Raw genomic sequence first — 16,469 nt, 5'->3', positions numbered from 1 at the left:
ATGACACTTGGGGGATACGCACATGCAATGGAATGCTGTGCGACTATAAAAAATAAAGAGGAGCCCTTGAAACATATTATAACATGAATGAATCTGGAGGACATTATGCTGAGCGAAATGTCAATCACAGAACATATATTGTATGGCACCACTTTCATAAAAAATCAAGAATTGGTGTACACACAGAAAGGAATGTTTTTTGATGGTTACCAGGGATGGGAGAGGGAGGGAGGGGAAATCATATTCTAGATAGTAGACCCTTGTCATTTTTGGTGATGGGAAAGACAATACCCAACATGGATGAATCTGCACAGTTTGTCCAAGGTAAATGAAGACATTAAGAAGTACATAAGAATAAGGGACGATTTCAGTAAATACTATAACAGACAATTTTACAGCAACTACAATAACAACCAATAAATTGTATGTGTGGTTACATAGATAGACATGTATGCATATAGGAAGTCTAGTATCCCTAGTGCTGAAATTACTAGTAGCAATGCTTTGTTGCTATTGGTAGGTACCATTGAGTCAGTTCTGACTCATCGGAACCCTATGTACAACAGAGTGAAACAGTGCCTGGTCCTGCACCATTCTCACAATCATTGCTGTGCTTGACCCATCATTGCAGCGACTGTGTCGATCCATCTTGTTGAGGGCCTTCCTCTCTTTCCCTGACCCTCTGGTTTACCAAGCATGATGTCCTTCTCCAGGGACTGGTCCCTGCTGATAACATGTCCAAAGTTTGTGAGATGAAATCTCACCATCCTAGCTTCTAAGGAGCACTCTAGATATACTTCTTCTGAAACAGATTTGTTCTTTCTTTTGGCAGTCCATGTTATGTTCAATATTCTCCAGCACCATAATTCAAAGGTATCAATTCTTCAGTTTTCCTTATTCATTGTTCAGCTTTCACATGCATATGAGGCAATTGAAAATACCATGGCTTGGGATTGTGGATCCAAGTAAAATGAAATTGTTGGCAACTTCAATCTTTTTATTATGATGTTGCTTATTGGCCTATGTTGCTTATTGGCCTAGTTGTGAGGATTTGTGTTTTCTTTATGTTGAGTTGTAATTCATACTAAAGGCTGTATTCTTTGATCTTCATCAGTAAGTGCTTCAAGTCCTCTTCGATTTCAGCAACCAAGGCTGGGTTACCCTCATATCACATTTGTTAATGAGTCTTCCTCCAATCCTAATGCCGCACGTTCTTCTTCATATAGTCCAGCTTCTCAGATCATTTGCTCAGCATGCAGATTGAATAAATATGATGAAAGGCTACAACCCTGATGCACACCTTTCCTGATATTAAACCAAGCATTATCCCCTTGTTCTGTTCCACAGGCTGCCAACAGCAATATGAATATAATAGAATCTGTTCCAAATTCTGCAACCATTCACGGCTGTAGTAAAAATAAAATTAATACTAGTGTAGAAAGTGAAACGATTTAGAGTCTGAAATTGTCACATCTGAAGACTCCATAAATAACAGAAATACAGGTCCTGCTGTGAGAGATAATGTTTCTTCTAATGGTGCAAATTATTGGATCCGAAGAGGGTCAAGTGATTGTCAGCATCACACTGGACCATTTGAAAGTTCATGTCAAAAATTTCTGGATGGTGAACAGGCAAGGTTCTGTAGCCAGAATATATTTCTAGGGTGCAAAGCTAATGGTGAAAATTATGAGGGAATGGCTACAGCATTCCCCATCAGTCGGCTCTGTATATTGTTTTGTTTGCAAACTATCCAGTCCTAATCATTTACTTCTCAGTTTGCTATGGCTGGATTTAGTGATTTATGCCAGATTCTGGTAATTCGTTATGGCAACTCTAGGAAACTAATACACTGCATTTCTAGTCCCTAAACTGGTTTTACTAGGGACATCTTTATTCCTAACAGATTTGGTATCTGATTTGCTTCCCAGGATAAAATTCATGTTTTCTTTACAAATGCCTTGTATTTACTTACTCTTTGTTCCTTCTCAGGTGGTATACATTGCTTGAAGACCGTTGGACACTTTCAAGTGTAACCTGAGACTTCTTTAGGAAGAATATCTACCCAACCTCAATAAAAAAAAATTTAGTTATTACTTCTAAGATTTATTTTCATGGGCTTTATATTATTACTACTTGTTATATAAAAATATAAACCTATATGTAAAAAAATATATAAACATATACGTACATATATGCAACATCCTGCTTTTGAGTTGCATTTTCAACGGTGGGGTTGAGTTGAAGTAAATACGGAATTTTAGAACTTGAAAGAATCTTAGAAATGGCTCAATCTAAGCCCTTTCTTTCTTTTTTAGACAGAATTTTTGGCCCAAATTAATTTAGTAAAAGAATCAGTAGCAGAAACTTATTGCTGTTGTTAAGTATAGTGACCCCATGTGTAATGGAACTTATCGCTGCCTGGTCCAGTGCCATCCCCATGATCAGTTGTAGATTGGATCACTGTGATCTATAAGGATTTCATTGGCTGATTTTCAGAAGTATCTCACCAGAGCTGTCTTCCTAGTTTGTCTTAGACTAGAAGCTCTGCTGGGATCTGTTCAGCATCATAGCAACATGCAAGCCTCCATTGACAAACGGGTGGTGGCTGAGCATGACGTGTACTGGACAGGAATCGAACCTGGGTCTCCCAAATGGAAGACGGAAACTCTACCGCTGAAGCGCCAATGTCCCCATGTAGAAACCTGTACTAGAGCCCAAATCTTCTGCTGTACAATCTCTATCCATTTCTGTATCCTTACCTAATATTCTTGAGGCTATATGTGCTTATTACCTTCATTACTTTTATGTAATATCACAGTTAAAAAAATATATACCTTGGAGTCCTCTATTAGGCATTTATAGATAAGAAGGTATATAAAACATGGCTCCTGCCCTCAAAAAATAACATCCTTAGATCTAGGCAAAAGAGGCCTCTGACCTGGATCATACTCTCTAGAGGGCACCGTTGTGGCCTGTCTCTAGCCATGCTACCTTCCACAGATGCTTACACTTCTTTCTCTTTTCCACTTTTATTAACTGGCATCCAGGAATTCCCTTCCCAGGCTCAGAGCCTGTACAGGCATCCTCGCTGAGTACGTCCTCCTCAAGGTAGACTGAGCCCAAAGGCTGAGGGATAATAAAGGCAGCTGTGTGGGTACTGTAGATGGAGCTTGGGTGAGCAGGCTGAAACAGAGCTGTGGATGCGAAGAGGAGGGCGCAGGCAGGGGTCTAAGGGCTGGATCTCTCCATGCTGCCGTATTCCAGCAGGTACTCTGAGAAGTTCAAGAATTATAAGCTTGGACATGGCTTAGCTGACCATGGGGATGTATATTTTTCAAGTAAAAGAACGGAACATACTTTCCAGAACAGCTTGCTAGTTTGATTTATAAATTGTACATATGTAGACATATGATGTGTGGGCTTCCATTTGAACTCTTGTCTTGAGCCTGCAAGTGTTAGGGGAAAGATTTTCTCGAGAAGGCTAGCCTTTGGCCATAAACTAGCAGTAATCCAATTTCATCCTTTTGATTAAAATTGTGCCTATGGCTTTGATATTATTAGCTGAATTTTAAAAGACAACCTGGTTCAACTGATTCAAGCTTAGTTTTTGAGAAACTGTAGAGTTCATTGGTACCCTTGGAAATGTCCCAGGCAGCTTCAGTATAAGTATTCTTAGGTAAGCACGGAAGAATTTATAATAACTGTACTGTGATGTGAAGAAAAATTTCAATATACCAGTTTTATTATTCTTAATCCTTGCGATATGCCTAATCTTTTTTTAGTATAGAAAAGAATATTTCATTTATTAATTTTTATATTGATTGTATGTTGAAATGATAATATTTTGGGTGTATTGGGCTCAATAAATTATATTGTTAAAGTTAATTTCACCTGTTTCTTTTTACTTTTTTTTCTTTTTATTGTACTTTAGAAGAGGTTTACAGAACAAACTAGTTTCTCATTAAACAGTGAGGACACATACTGTTTTATGACATTGGTTAACAACCCCACGACGTGTCAATACTTTCGCTCTCAACCCTGCATTCCCTGTTACCGGCTTTCCAGTTCCCTCCTACCTTCTAGTCCTTGCCCTGGGCTGGTGTGCCCCTTTAACTCATTTTGTTTTATGGTCCTGTCCAATCTTTGGCTGAAGGGTGAACCTCAGGGATGACTTCATTACTAAGCTGAAAGGGTGTCCAAGGGCCATATTCTCAAGGTTTCTCCAGTCTCTGTCAGGCCAGCAAGTCTGGTCTTTCTTTTTGAGTTAGACTTTTGTTCTATATTTTTCTCCAGCTCTGTCTGGGACCCTCTATTGTGATCCTTGTCAGAGCAGTCAGTGGTGGTAGCTGGGCACCATTTAGTTGTACTGGACTCAGTCTTGTGGAGGCCATGGTAGATGTGGTCCATTAATTCTTTGGACTAATATTTCCCTTGTATCTTTAGTTTTCTTCATTCTTCCTTGCTCCCAAAGGGGCAAGACCAGTGGAGTAGCCTAGATGGCTGCTCACAGGTGATACGCTTAACCTTCATGTTGAAAATCAGATACTGGGTCTGGTTACGGGATGGCAAAGCTCCAAAGGACAACTGAATCCACAGATTCATCAGACCTCCTGTGTTAAAATCAAAGCCCTGGTTGTGATAATGAGGACCCTCAGAGTTCATCGGGAACATTTATAAGAACAAACCTGAGAATATTAAATTCCAAAATTCCCCTGAACATTGTAGGCCATTAAAAGAAGCACCCTCCCCTTTGGTAAAACAGAGCCCTTTCCCCTTGCTTGGAGACCTTGTGATGGCTTCACTACATACAAGTTTCTCATAAGATGGCACTTGTTTTGCCCATGATCTGTTCCCACTAATCCTCATTGCTTTGGGGGCAATAACCTTCCCCCCAAAAAACCCCTGTTTCACTCAAGCCAATTCCAACTCATAGTGACCCTACAGGACAGAGTAGAACTGCCCCACAGGGTTTCTAAGGAGCAGCTGGTAGATTTGAACTGTCGACCTCTGGGTTAGCAGCCGAGCTCTTAACCACTGTGTCACCAGGGCTCCAATAACCAGGGATAAGTATGTCTGGGAAGGAGTATCATATCAATCAAAGAAACTGTAGGATCTGGCTAGTTTGTATTGGCAGAAACCTAGAGAACGTGTGTAGAAGTAACTCTTGAAGATGCCAGACGTGGGAAGCAGGATGTTAGAGTGGAAAAGAGAATTTGTTGGCATGGTGTTCTCACCCATGACTCAGATTTAAATGCTCTGTCAAAGAGGCAGTCTTAATGGTTTGTTGTGATGACTCTGACATTTGGGAATGATAATCACTTAAAATAAATTTGGTAGAGAATTGAGGCGGATGTCTGGAGACTCAGGGAGGTGAGAATATCAGAATGGATTTAGTTGGAAAGACTTAAGAAACCACTATCTGGGTTTCCTAGAAGATGGTAAAGGACCACTTCCCCTCCAAGGTAATAGTGATGGTCCGTGGTGGGGAGGGTAGGCAGTGGAATCTTTGAGAAGCTTGAGCGAGGCTAATATCTGCATGCCAGGATGGTGGGAAACGCTGTCAAGGAACTAGATTCCTTCATATAAATGGGGATGATGGCATTCTACAAAGGCAGTGGCCAGGTGGTAGGACTCACTTGTCAGGTGTAAAAAAAAAGCTGGATGTAATTTCTATAATTGGCATCAAGACCAGAATGGCTACCAGGTTGTCTGTACCCACAGTGGTCTGTGACAAAAGCTATTAGATCATGACAGTCCTGGAGGTGCAATATATAGACAACAGGCTAGAGTAGTGCTTGATTTGTAGGCATAAAGAAAGTAACATCAGCCGCTGAAATGGAAAATCATGTCTTTCTAGTTTGTAGATCTAAATCAGTTCACAGACCCAAGGTCCACTGATTGAAGGAGACCCTGGGTGATCCACACCATCACAAGCATATATGGTAAACTCTCCATTGTTTTGTTTGCAATGGAGTCCATGGCCTTTTGCTGGGGTTACAGCTCCCTGGGAAGGAAGCATATCCAGCCTTTTGAAGGGCGTTCAGTCTGGATCCAAGTCTACACTGACACAAGCGTATCTGGAACAGCACCATGGCCCTCAGTTACAGAAGTTCACGGCAGACCAGTTGTAGCAGTGAACACCATGCTTGTCTTGCCAGACTCCTTGGCTGGTGTGTTTTCAGATATTGCGATTCTGTGACTTTTATTTCCGCTTTTGGAGAATAAGTGAGCACTTCTTATTTTCACAAAAATGCAGGGCCCTAATGTAGTGTGGGAGTTGATAAAATTTGAGGGCATGGTAGGTCTGTGTCGTGCAAGAAGTGGGCTGCATCAGACACCATTTAGGTCCCACTTCAAATGATTTTGGCTACATCTGCCTCTGGGCTTATGGCCACTTATTTTATCCCAGCTGCTGGGATGACTGACTTCACAAAACAGCGCCTCGCTACGTCTCATGCTGTACTCTGTAGCTCTTGGCACTCCCTCCGTGGCGTCCTCACCACAACTGAAGTGTGAAGTGCCATAGCATCCACTTGGTATCTATGCATGTGAGGTGCTAAAGTTCAACTTCTGACTAATAGGAGGTGGGAGATGATCAACAAATGCTCCTTCCAGACAAATACATTCTTATTCCTTCATTACCTGGACAGAATGTCTCAAAATCTAGCTGGAAAAATGGCCTCTCAGAAGACATTCTTATTCCTTCTTCCCTAGAATTTCTCCCACCAATAATGTCTTAGCATATAAGCTTTTCCCTCAAGCTCTGTTTTTAGAAAACCTAAGCCTCAGGCATATACATATATATACCCATATCTACATCTGGTGGCACGGTGGCTAAGAGCTCAGTTGTTAACCAAAGGTCAGCAGACTGAATCCACCAGCACCTCCTTGGAAACCTATGGGGCAGCTCTACTCTGACCTTTAGGGTTGCTAATAGTCAGAATCGATTCCACAGCAACTTTTTTTTTTTTTTTAAATCTACAGCTTATACCTAGATTTATTTTTTTCTCCCTTTCTGACTGCAGAACTCTCCATTACTATTCAAGACCCAGCTCACTCTTTTCTATGAAGCTTTTGGCAGTTCAAATCCACCAGCCACTCTTTAGAAACCCTATGGGGCAGCTCTACTCTGTCCTACAGGGTTGCTAGGAATCGGAATCAACGTTATATACATAGATTAAATGAGCAAAAATATTTTATTCTATTTATCTCTCAGTTTTGTCTGTATGGCTATCTAGCTGTCTCCTACAAACCTGTCTTTCTCTTGTCAGTGTGTAATATTCCTTTGAGGATGAGAAAGAGAACAGACAAGGGTCACTGATAAAGCTATAGAACATGAGGTTACTTGTTCTAAGTCAGCACGGTATGTGCTCTTTGGAGAGACGTTTTTATTGCTTTAGCTAGGAAGCGAGCCTGCCTCGCCCCTTTGTTCGGGTCCAGCATGTTTTGGTTCTGGCAGAGATGTTCTTGTTATAATGGTCTCCTTGCAGTACTTAAACTAGAAATAGCAAGTGCAAGAAATGACATCATTTTCCCTGGTAACTGAAATGGCAGTAAAGAAATTTCATTTGCGGCTGAAGCACTTGGAGCTTCCAGTCAGTGCTGACCCTGAGCAGGTACTGCTTTATGCACGGCTCCCTTTCTAACACACCTTTTCCCTCCGGCCCCCACAACCACCCAGCTCCGTCGTTATTGTTCTCATGTGTAGGTGCCTTCTCATCTCTGTGCCACAGGCTAGTCCCCAAACTAGTCGTTACATACCTCCCGCCTCTTCCCAAGGATTGAGAGAATTGTCTACCCACGTCCAGAGCTTCATCATTTGTTGCCGTATTATGCTTCACATCACTTAGCTTTCTTTCAAAGTCAGTTCTCAGGCTTTCACCTCCAAAATCAGCAAAAAAGGGCTCCAAATCCTGGTAGGGAGAGGCCTCAGAAAGCACAAGAATTTGGCTTCTGTGTTGTAGAAAACCGTTACCACTTTATTATAAATGTTCAGAAAATATACAATGATAATTTGGTGTCTGACTGAATAGTCCTAATACTAGCATCTAATTATTCCCTATTGAGTTCCTTTCTTACCCCAATGTACTATTATGGGATGGGAATACAGGGAGAGCATCTTTCCCTGTTTGTTCAATGCAGCCTTTTACGATGTGTCCAAATGACTTACCAATTCAATACTTTCTTTTTTGAGTACTGCACTTTGAAATAATGCATCCCAGAAAATACTTGCACTCTCTTTGTCCAGAACATTTATTTGGAATGAATTAAAGCTCTTGAAGGCTCTATTATTTTCTTGGTTTGTCACGCCTTTAGGAGATTTCTCAGGTCCTGTCAAAAAAAACAAGGTACCTAATATTCCTTGTTCTGAGTTGGTTGTAAAATGCCACAAAACAATTCTCAAACAGTGTGGACAAACATCATACTGTCAAAGTTTATGGTGAAATTAGAGCTACAGTATTTACTTTAGGCTTGTAAGCTCACTGTCTCTTGTAATTTTCTATTCAATCATGACTCCTTAAGTAAAGGAAACATAAATAGAGGGAGAGACGCAATTGATAAGTACCATCGCTTTATTAATTCAAACCATTTTAAGAGGGGTCACATAATTTTGGGAAAAGGAATCTGCAAGTTGCATAGAAAGAAAGCCCTCCAGGATTTTTGCCTGCATTTCCCATCCTCTCAAATGATGAACCAACAGCAGAGCTGCTGATAGTGAACAAGCAGTGCTTGTCACAGTAATCTAATTGCCGAACACGACCTAACCTTGTTCTGCCTTTCACATTGCTTTGTCTTCAGAGACCCAAGGCTGTTGTTGAGTTTCCAGGCCCCAGAAGGGGAGTGCATGGTTAAGCAATAATAAAGAATCGTGAAACTAGCTGCTTTGCTGTGAGCTGCTACTTGTGCTCAAGTCTGATAGTAGTGATAAAAATGAGAGGAGGACATGGTGGTGGAGCTGGTAAAATGCAGTGACAAAAGGAGCAGAGGGTGCATACGTCTTTGATAAGGGCCTTCTGATCTGAGGTGTGGTATTGAAAATCTCCCCTATTTAACAGAAAAGGTGAAACCAATTAATAAAAAAAAAAAAATTAAAATTTCCTATACTTACTCATGGACATCTCTTCACATTTCTCTCTTGTATGTAATCCTGCACTCTCATTTCATTCTTTATACTAAAACAAGGGTTTAAACAGTGTAACTGTTGATATAGGGGTTGGGTTAACTCTTGGTTGAGGAAGGGAAGGCTGAGCTGTCTAGTTCATGCATTGTAGGCTATTTAGCAGCATCCCTGGCCATAATCCACTGGATTCCAGTAGCACACATCTCCCCAAACCCAAACCAAACTCACCGTAGTCGACTGGATTCCATCTCGTAGAGACTCTATGAGACAGAGAAGTGCTGTCCCATAGGTTTTCCAAGGCTATAATCTTTACGGAAGCAGACTGCCACAGCTTGCACCTACAAAGTGGCTGGTGGGTTCAAATCACTGACTTTTTGGTTAGCAACCAAGCTATTAACCACTGTGCCACCAGGGCTTCCTGCGCCTAATGCATAGTAGGCAACCCGTAGGTATATTATGAGAACAGTGAGTGAGATGTACATGAATACTTCTGCTGATAGTTCAGGTTTCTTATCTGGGCCAAGAATCCCAGAGGACTCAAATATATTTATAACAGGTGATAAAATCATAGGGGTTACTTAGGTTCGCATTGTATGATCTCATATGGCTCCATTGTCATGTAAATGTCAAACTCTGATAACAAAGGAAAGAGCTCTGCCTCTGGCATTGTGGTTTGAGTTTTTTCTTTGATGACTGGAGAATATGAAGTCTATTGTTTATGCCAGGCTCACAAAACACTCTCCCCATCCTAAGAAGAACTGCGTTTTGCAGGGTTGGCTCCTCTTACAGAGTGAGTTTTAACAGCCCAGGGCACAAATAAACCAGCATGAGCAGGAGTATTGATCAGGGATGACTGCAGCGTTGGAGCAGAAGGGAAAGCAAACTTTGCTACTCAATTAGAATCAAATCTAGTAGCAAGAAAATTAGGGAAATTCCTTAAGAATACACAACAAAACACTTCTAAGGTCCAAAGAGGCCTTACTCTCATTAAAATTAATGTGGTTTAAATTAGGTAGTCCCAAGGGAAGAAAAACGAGTGAACCGTCAGGAGAATGACTTATCTGGGACACTCTAGTTCCTTGGTCTGGCTTGACCTTTACCAGACAATGAGGTGAAAAGGTTTGTGGTTTCTAGATATTATACTGAATTGAAAATGAATCTGGGTATTTAAGTCTGTGTTTCGTTGGACTAATGATATAGTACCAGGACTAAACATTGCAATATCAGAAGCTTGTGTATACATTCCCCGGCTAGATTTCCCACGGGATATAAAAGCAAACTCATGAATGCCGTGGGCTTTCAGCAGTTAGGGACACTTTCTTTTTTTTCTGTGGCTGTTGTTATTGTTGTACGCCATCGAGCTGATTTTGACCCACAGTCACCCCATAGAATAGAGTAGAACTGCCCCACTGGGTTTCCTAGTACAGTGTACGGGAGCGGATGGCCAGGTCTTTTCTCCCACAGAGCTGCTGGTGGGTTCGAACAACCAACCTTTTGGTTAGCAGCTGAATGCTTAACGATTGCCCCACCAGGGCTTCTCGTTTGTGTGGCTAGAAGCCATGATGTTTGGGTATGGAGAAGGCAGAAGACAATTAACTGGCATTAACAAAATATATTCATCGGCAGTTATTGTTTTTATTTTAATCTTTTGTGTAGTGGATGCTGTATGAATAAGAATGAAACCAAAACCATTGCTGTCGAGTCAGTTTCAACTCATATTGACCCTATAGGATAGAGTAGGACTGCGCCATAGGGTTTCCAAGGATGGACCAGTGGATTTGAACTACCAGCCTGTTGATCAGCAGCCAAGTTCTTAATCACTGTGCCACCAGGGCTCCATGAACAGGGATAGAGATTTAAAAATTTTAATCTATTTTTCAGCGATTAGAATAACAGATAAAAATAATTCCCAGATACTGGAATGATTAGTCTAGTTTGATAGTAACCCTGCTTTAACTTTTTTTGTATACACATTTGACAGTTTTGTTTTTATCATTTATAGAGTTTGGGCTTGAAAGATCTAAGAAAAAAATCATTTTTTAAGAATGACATTGTGCACTTCTTAAAACCAGGTAATCTCTGACCATTTTCTTCCCCACATGTCTATGTTCTTTCTTAAATGGTCCTTAAGACAGTGATTCACAAATTGTAGGTTCCTGGGTGGCACAAATGTTTTACACTTGACTACTAATTTAAATGGAAACCCTTGGTGACATAGTAGTTAAGAGCTACTGCTGCTAACCAAAAGGGCGGCAGTTCTAATCCACCAGGAAACCCTATGGGGAAGTTCTACTCTGTCCCATAGGGTCACTATGAGTTGGAATTGACTCGATGACAACAGTTTTTTTTTTTTTTTACTAACTTAAAGGTTGATGTTTTGAACCTCCCCAAAGACACTGCAAGAAAGGCCTAGCAATCTGCTTCTGTGATGACTAAAAAAAAGCCAAGAAAACCCTATAGGGTTTCCCTATGGGGAAGTTCTACTCTGTAATACATGGGTTGGCTAAGAGTTGGAATCTACTTGAGGGCAACGGGTTTGGTTTTGGGCTTTGGTTACAAACCGTAACATGCACGGGAAGCACACATGCATCTTGTTAAAATGCAGACCCGACAGTAGGTCTGGGGTGGAGGCTGAGATTCTGCATTTCTCACTAGCTCCAGTGTGATGCCAGCACTTCTGGTCTGCGAACCACAGTTTGCATTGTAAGACAACAGTCTGTTAGGTCATCATGGGAATCTGTTGGACCTTCCTATTACAGAATCCCCATCTTCACAATAAACATGCAACATGCACAACAGAAGGAGCCCTGGTGGTGCAACAGGTAAGCGCTCAGCTGCTAAACGAAAAGGTTGGTGGTTTGAACCCATCCAGTTGTTCCACTGGAGAAAAACGTGGCTATCTTCTCCCATAAACAGTAACCAAACCAAAAACCAAACCCACTGCCATCGGGTCGATTCCAACTCACAGAATCCCTATAGGACAGGGTAGAATTGTCCCACAGGGTTTCCAAGGCTGTAATTTTTACACGGAACAGACTGCCACACCTTTCTCTTGCCAAGCCACTGGGGGGTTCGAACCCTTTGGTCAGCAGTCAAACACTTTAACCACCGTGCCACCAGGGCTCCTTTTACAGCCGAGAAAACCCTATGGGACAGTTGTGCTGTGTCACATGGGGTCACCAGCTGGACAGCACCTAACAGCAACAGCTGGTGCAACAGGGATACAAAAGGCTAAGAGTTTGGGCTCTGGTGTCAGGTGACCTGAGTTCCCCTTCCAATTTTCCCCTGTACTTAGCTGTGACTAAGCTGTTAAAACTTTCTAAGCCCCAGCTTCTCAATACATAAAAGGTAGCTAGCTCCAGGTCTCAGGTCACAGGGTTGTGTGTATCACGTGAGATGATGCGTGTTAAGGACTCAGCTTGGGGCGTGGCATGTAGCGAGTACTCTAAAATATTAGATACCATCATTTTTACATGCAATTATATGAAGCTGAATGGACTTTTTTTTTTTTTTGAGCCCTGGTGGCGCAGTGGTTAAGAGCTCAGGTTGCTAACCAAACTGTCGGCAGTTCAAATCCACCAGCCGCTCCTTGGAAACCTTACTGGGGCAGTTCTACTCTGTCCTCTATGAGTCAGAATGGCAATGGGTTTGGTTTCATTTAGAGGGGCCTTTATGGTCCATGGGAAACCCTGGTGGTATAGTGGTTAAATGCTACAACTGCTAACCAAAAGGTCAACAGTTCATATCTACCAGGTGCTCCTTTCAAACTCTATGGGGCAGCTCTACTCTGACCTATAGGGTTGTTATGAGTCAGAATCGACTCCACGGCAATGGGTTTTTTTGTTTTTGGTTTTATGGTCCATGGGTGAGGCAAACGGTTTGTATTTGTCTGCTAACCTAAGAGTTGTAGGATCGAATCCACCAGCTGCACCATGGAAGAAAGACCTGGAGACCTGCTACTGCAAAGATTACAGCCAAAAAGCCCTTTTGAAACACACGGGGGTGTCATGAGTTGGAAACAACCTGAGGGCAACAGGTTTGTTTTTTTTTTATTTTTGGAGGGACTTTTAGAAATTATGTAGTGTAATCCTCTATTTTTAAAACTGGGAAAACTGTATCATAGGAGATACACTGAGTTTCCGTGGATTACTCAGGGAGTGCTGGTCAATCACTTATGTGGGCAGCGCACCAGAGGCCGAGTCTGAGAGAAAATTTGGAAGAGATAAAGATAATTGAGGCAAAATCCTTCATCCTTCCAGATGAATTAACAAAGAAACTGAGTATAGACTGTATTACTTAATACATTTTTAATATTTTTATGAGCACATTTCTGTTTTTCCAACCATTATTTTATTCAAACAATTTATGATATAGCTCATACAATTTTTAGAGCCATTTTTAGTAGAGAAAATCTTAGAGGTGCAAATAAAAATTTATGACATACCTCTCTGCAACTGAGTAATTGGTCGGCCAATATCATCAGATTCTCTTTTACTTAAAAAAAAAAAAAAATCCTCTTTTTCCTCTTCATTTGGGTGTCTGTCACTGTCTGGCTCCGGGAATCAAGGCTCTTGTGTTTTATTTATTTCTACTGCTCACCGATTACAGGATCTTGAGTAAGTCCCTTAATCTATTCCTGGCTCAGTTTCCTCAATTATAAAATACCTGTCCCCGCCCCCCCCCACCCCAAACATCAAATACAGTTCTGGGTGTTGATCAGATACGTGTTCTGGGGTTAGCATCAATACAGTTCTATTTTCATAATAGCAAACCCTCAGCCTATGACCTAAGCACTTTTGAACAGGAAATCCTCTGCCAGGGGCTTTGGCAGTGAGAGAAAGTGAGCACCCATTTCCTCAAGTGTTAGAAACACCGAGAACATGGCTTAGTGGCTGTTGACATCACACAGGCTGAATTATAAACCATGTATGTGAAGACGGGTGCATTTCCTTAAGGGGGAAAAAAGTACTCCAAACCACTGTAAAATATGTTGGCATTAACTTTATCTCCTGCTGAATTTTTTAAAATAGATTTCAACGCTATTACAATGCAGATACAGATTGTCTACAAGGCTTTCCAAGAGATGTTCTCATGGTTCAGGTTGGGATTTTATTTTCAGTATTTTATGCCCCCATGTTCTTTTTTACCCTCACAAAATGACATGTAACTACAAACAAATGAACAGGAAAAACAATGGTCCAAGTGAGGTGGATTCTCAGGTTTTCATTAGAGATGGATTAATGCTGTTTGACTTGTCTTTCTTTTTTTTTGCCTCCGATTTGTCTCTAAAGAAAATGTATTTCAAAGCTCTAGATTGTCTATAAGCCTTCTGCATGTCTCTGAGGCTTTTCTTCTTAACCAAGATCAGTGTTTATCTAAGGAAAGTTCGCTGTCTTTGAAATGGTAAAGGCATATCCACTGGCCGTTGCTTTGGTAGAAATGGCCAGAGGTATTTGGACAGTGTGTACCGAGAGCTTCTGCATATAAGAAGTCCTTGGGTGGTACAAACTGTTAACATGCTTGGCTGCTAACTGAAAAGTTGGAGGTTAGAGTCTATGCAGAGGCACCTTGGAAGAAAGGCCTGGAGATCTACTTCCAAAAAGTCAGCCATTGAAAATGCTGTGGAGCACAGTTCTACTCTGACACACATGGGGTCATCGTGAGTCAAAGCTGACGTGACAGTAACTGGTTGGTCTGCATACAAGCTGTGTATCCCTACTGCAACAAAAAAAAGAGGGTGCCATTATTTCAGCATATCCCATGGGTCTGGTGCTGATAGGTCCCAAAGCCCCATCCTTGTCACTCCATCCGTCCTTCTGATGATCATTCGGAAGGATCAGACACAGCTGTCACGTCTCTTTCTAACCTTACACAAGATAGTGGTTGATGGGAGTGCAAAGAATATCTTGATTAAAAAAACTGGGTGCCTGGAAGGAGAAGTATAATATCTCTGTAGGTCTAGTCCGAAAAGAATGCTCCCAATTTGAATTAACAGTTTTAGTCAAAGCAACGGATTAAAAGGAGCTCTGGCTCCCTTGGTTAACTTCTCATCTTAATTTAGGTCTTGATTTTTAAATGCTCTGTGTAAGATGGGCCAAGCAGAGATGGCAGGGCTTTCCGAATCCATCACAAATTTTCAGGAAAGAAATTCCAGGAGTCTTCTGTATTTGCAAATGTTCCTCTTAGCGCATCCATTCACCTGGGCCCTGAATCACCTTTTGGATGATACTTTAATCAAACTTCAAACCACACAGTCAATTAAGAAAATGGATTTTTTTTTTTAACAATTAAAAATACCGGTTGCCATCAAGTCATTTCCAACTCACAGTAACCCTATAAGACAGAGTAGAACCGTCCCATAGGTTTTCCAGGGAAGAGCTGGTAGATTTGAACTACTGACTTTTGGCTAGCAGTCATGCTCTTAACCACTGTGCCACCAGGACTCCAAGTAAAAACAAGCTTTGCTAATGGCTCAAAATGTAGAGTTGTCTGAGAAACATTCAGCACAGATAGAAAGTAAAATAAAAATAAAACCCTTTCTGCCAGAGTATTAATTAAAATGGGATATGCAATAATCCTGAAACCCACCTTGTTGCTGACATATGTTGTCACAGGGACAATCTGGGATGTCCTAGTAAGTATACTGAGCAGACTCACAGAGTACTTGCCTGTAATTTAATAAACTTAGAAACAAAGGATCTCTACCGAAAATCACTTTCATTTGACACTTGGGTGGTGAACACTGAGATCTGACATGTTTGAAGTCAGCATGTGAATGTGAAAAGCAGCACTTTGGCAGGTGCCCAGGGAAGCATTGTTTTGTCACCAATGACCATCTATTGAAGAAAGTAACCACTGTAGCATAAAGACTTGCTTTCTTTGATGTATATGTTCGCTGGGGGCAGAGCTTGACAGCTGTTTCATTTAGGAAAAAACACCATTAATACTGAAACTCTTAAACTATATAGCTGCAACTGGCTTTTAGAGTCAAACAGGGGCCCAATTTGTGCTAATATTAGTACAAAGACCCTACAGCTCTCATCGCCAGACTGCTTTACATAGTCCACGGGAGCAGCTGTATAATTTGACTTTATTCTGGGAGCTGGCTTTGATCAGAAATAATTTCCATCAAATAAAGAACGACTCGGTTAGCTCCATGTTTGTGCAGTGGTAATAGTTCATCCCCTTGGAATTATCAGTGGAATGACTGAGCCCTCAAGACTTGCTCAGTTAGTCTTTTCTGGTACGAGGCTCTCAGTCCCCCGGAAAGCAGGAACATTTATCACTCAAAGCAGATCCCAAAGCAAAGCATTAAACAATCCCAACTTAAAAAAACAAGTGCTAATAT

At 41.3% G+C, this 16,469-nt stretch overlaps 1 pseudogene; it reads left to right on the top strand.

The window, feature by feature from the left end:
- The first annotated feature begins 296 nt into the window (after window positions 1-296).
- The window catches only part of LOC126067912 (40S ribosomal protein S7-like), a 31,142-nt pseudogene continuing 14,969 nt past the window's right edge, over window positions 297-16,469 (top strand).

This window comes from Elephas maximus, chromosome 26, assembly GCF_024166365.1.
Source record: "Elephas maximus indicus isolate mEleMax1 chromosome 26, mEleMax1 primary haplotype, whole genome shotgun sequence".
NCBI classification, from domain to species: domain Eukaryota; kingdom Metazoa; phylum Chordata; class Mammalia; order Proboscidea; family Elephantidae; genus Elephas; species Elephas maximus.
This window is presented reverse-complemented; position numbering and strand designations above follow the sequence as displayed.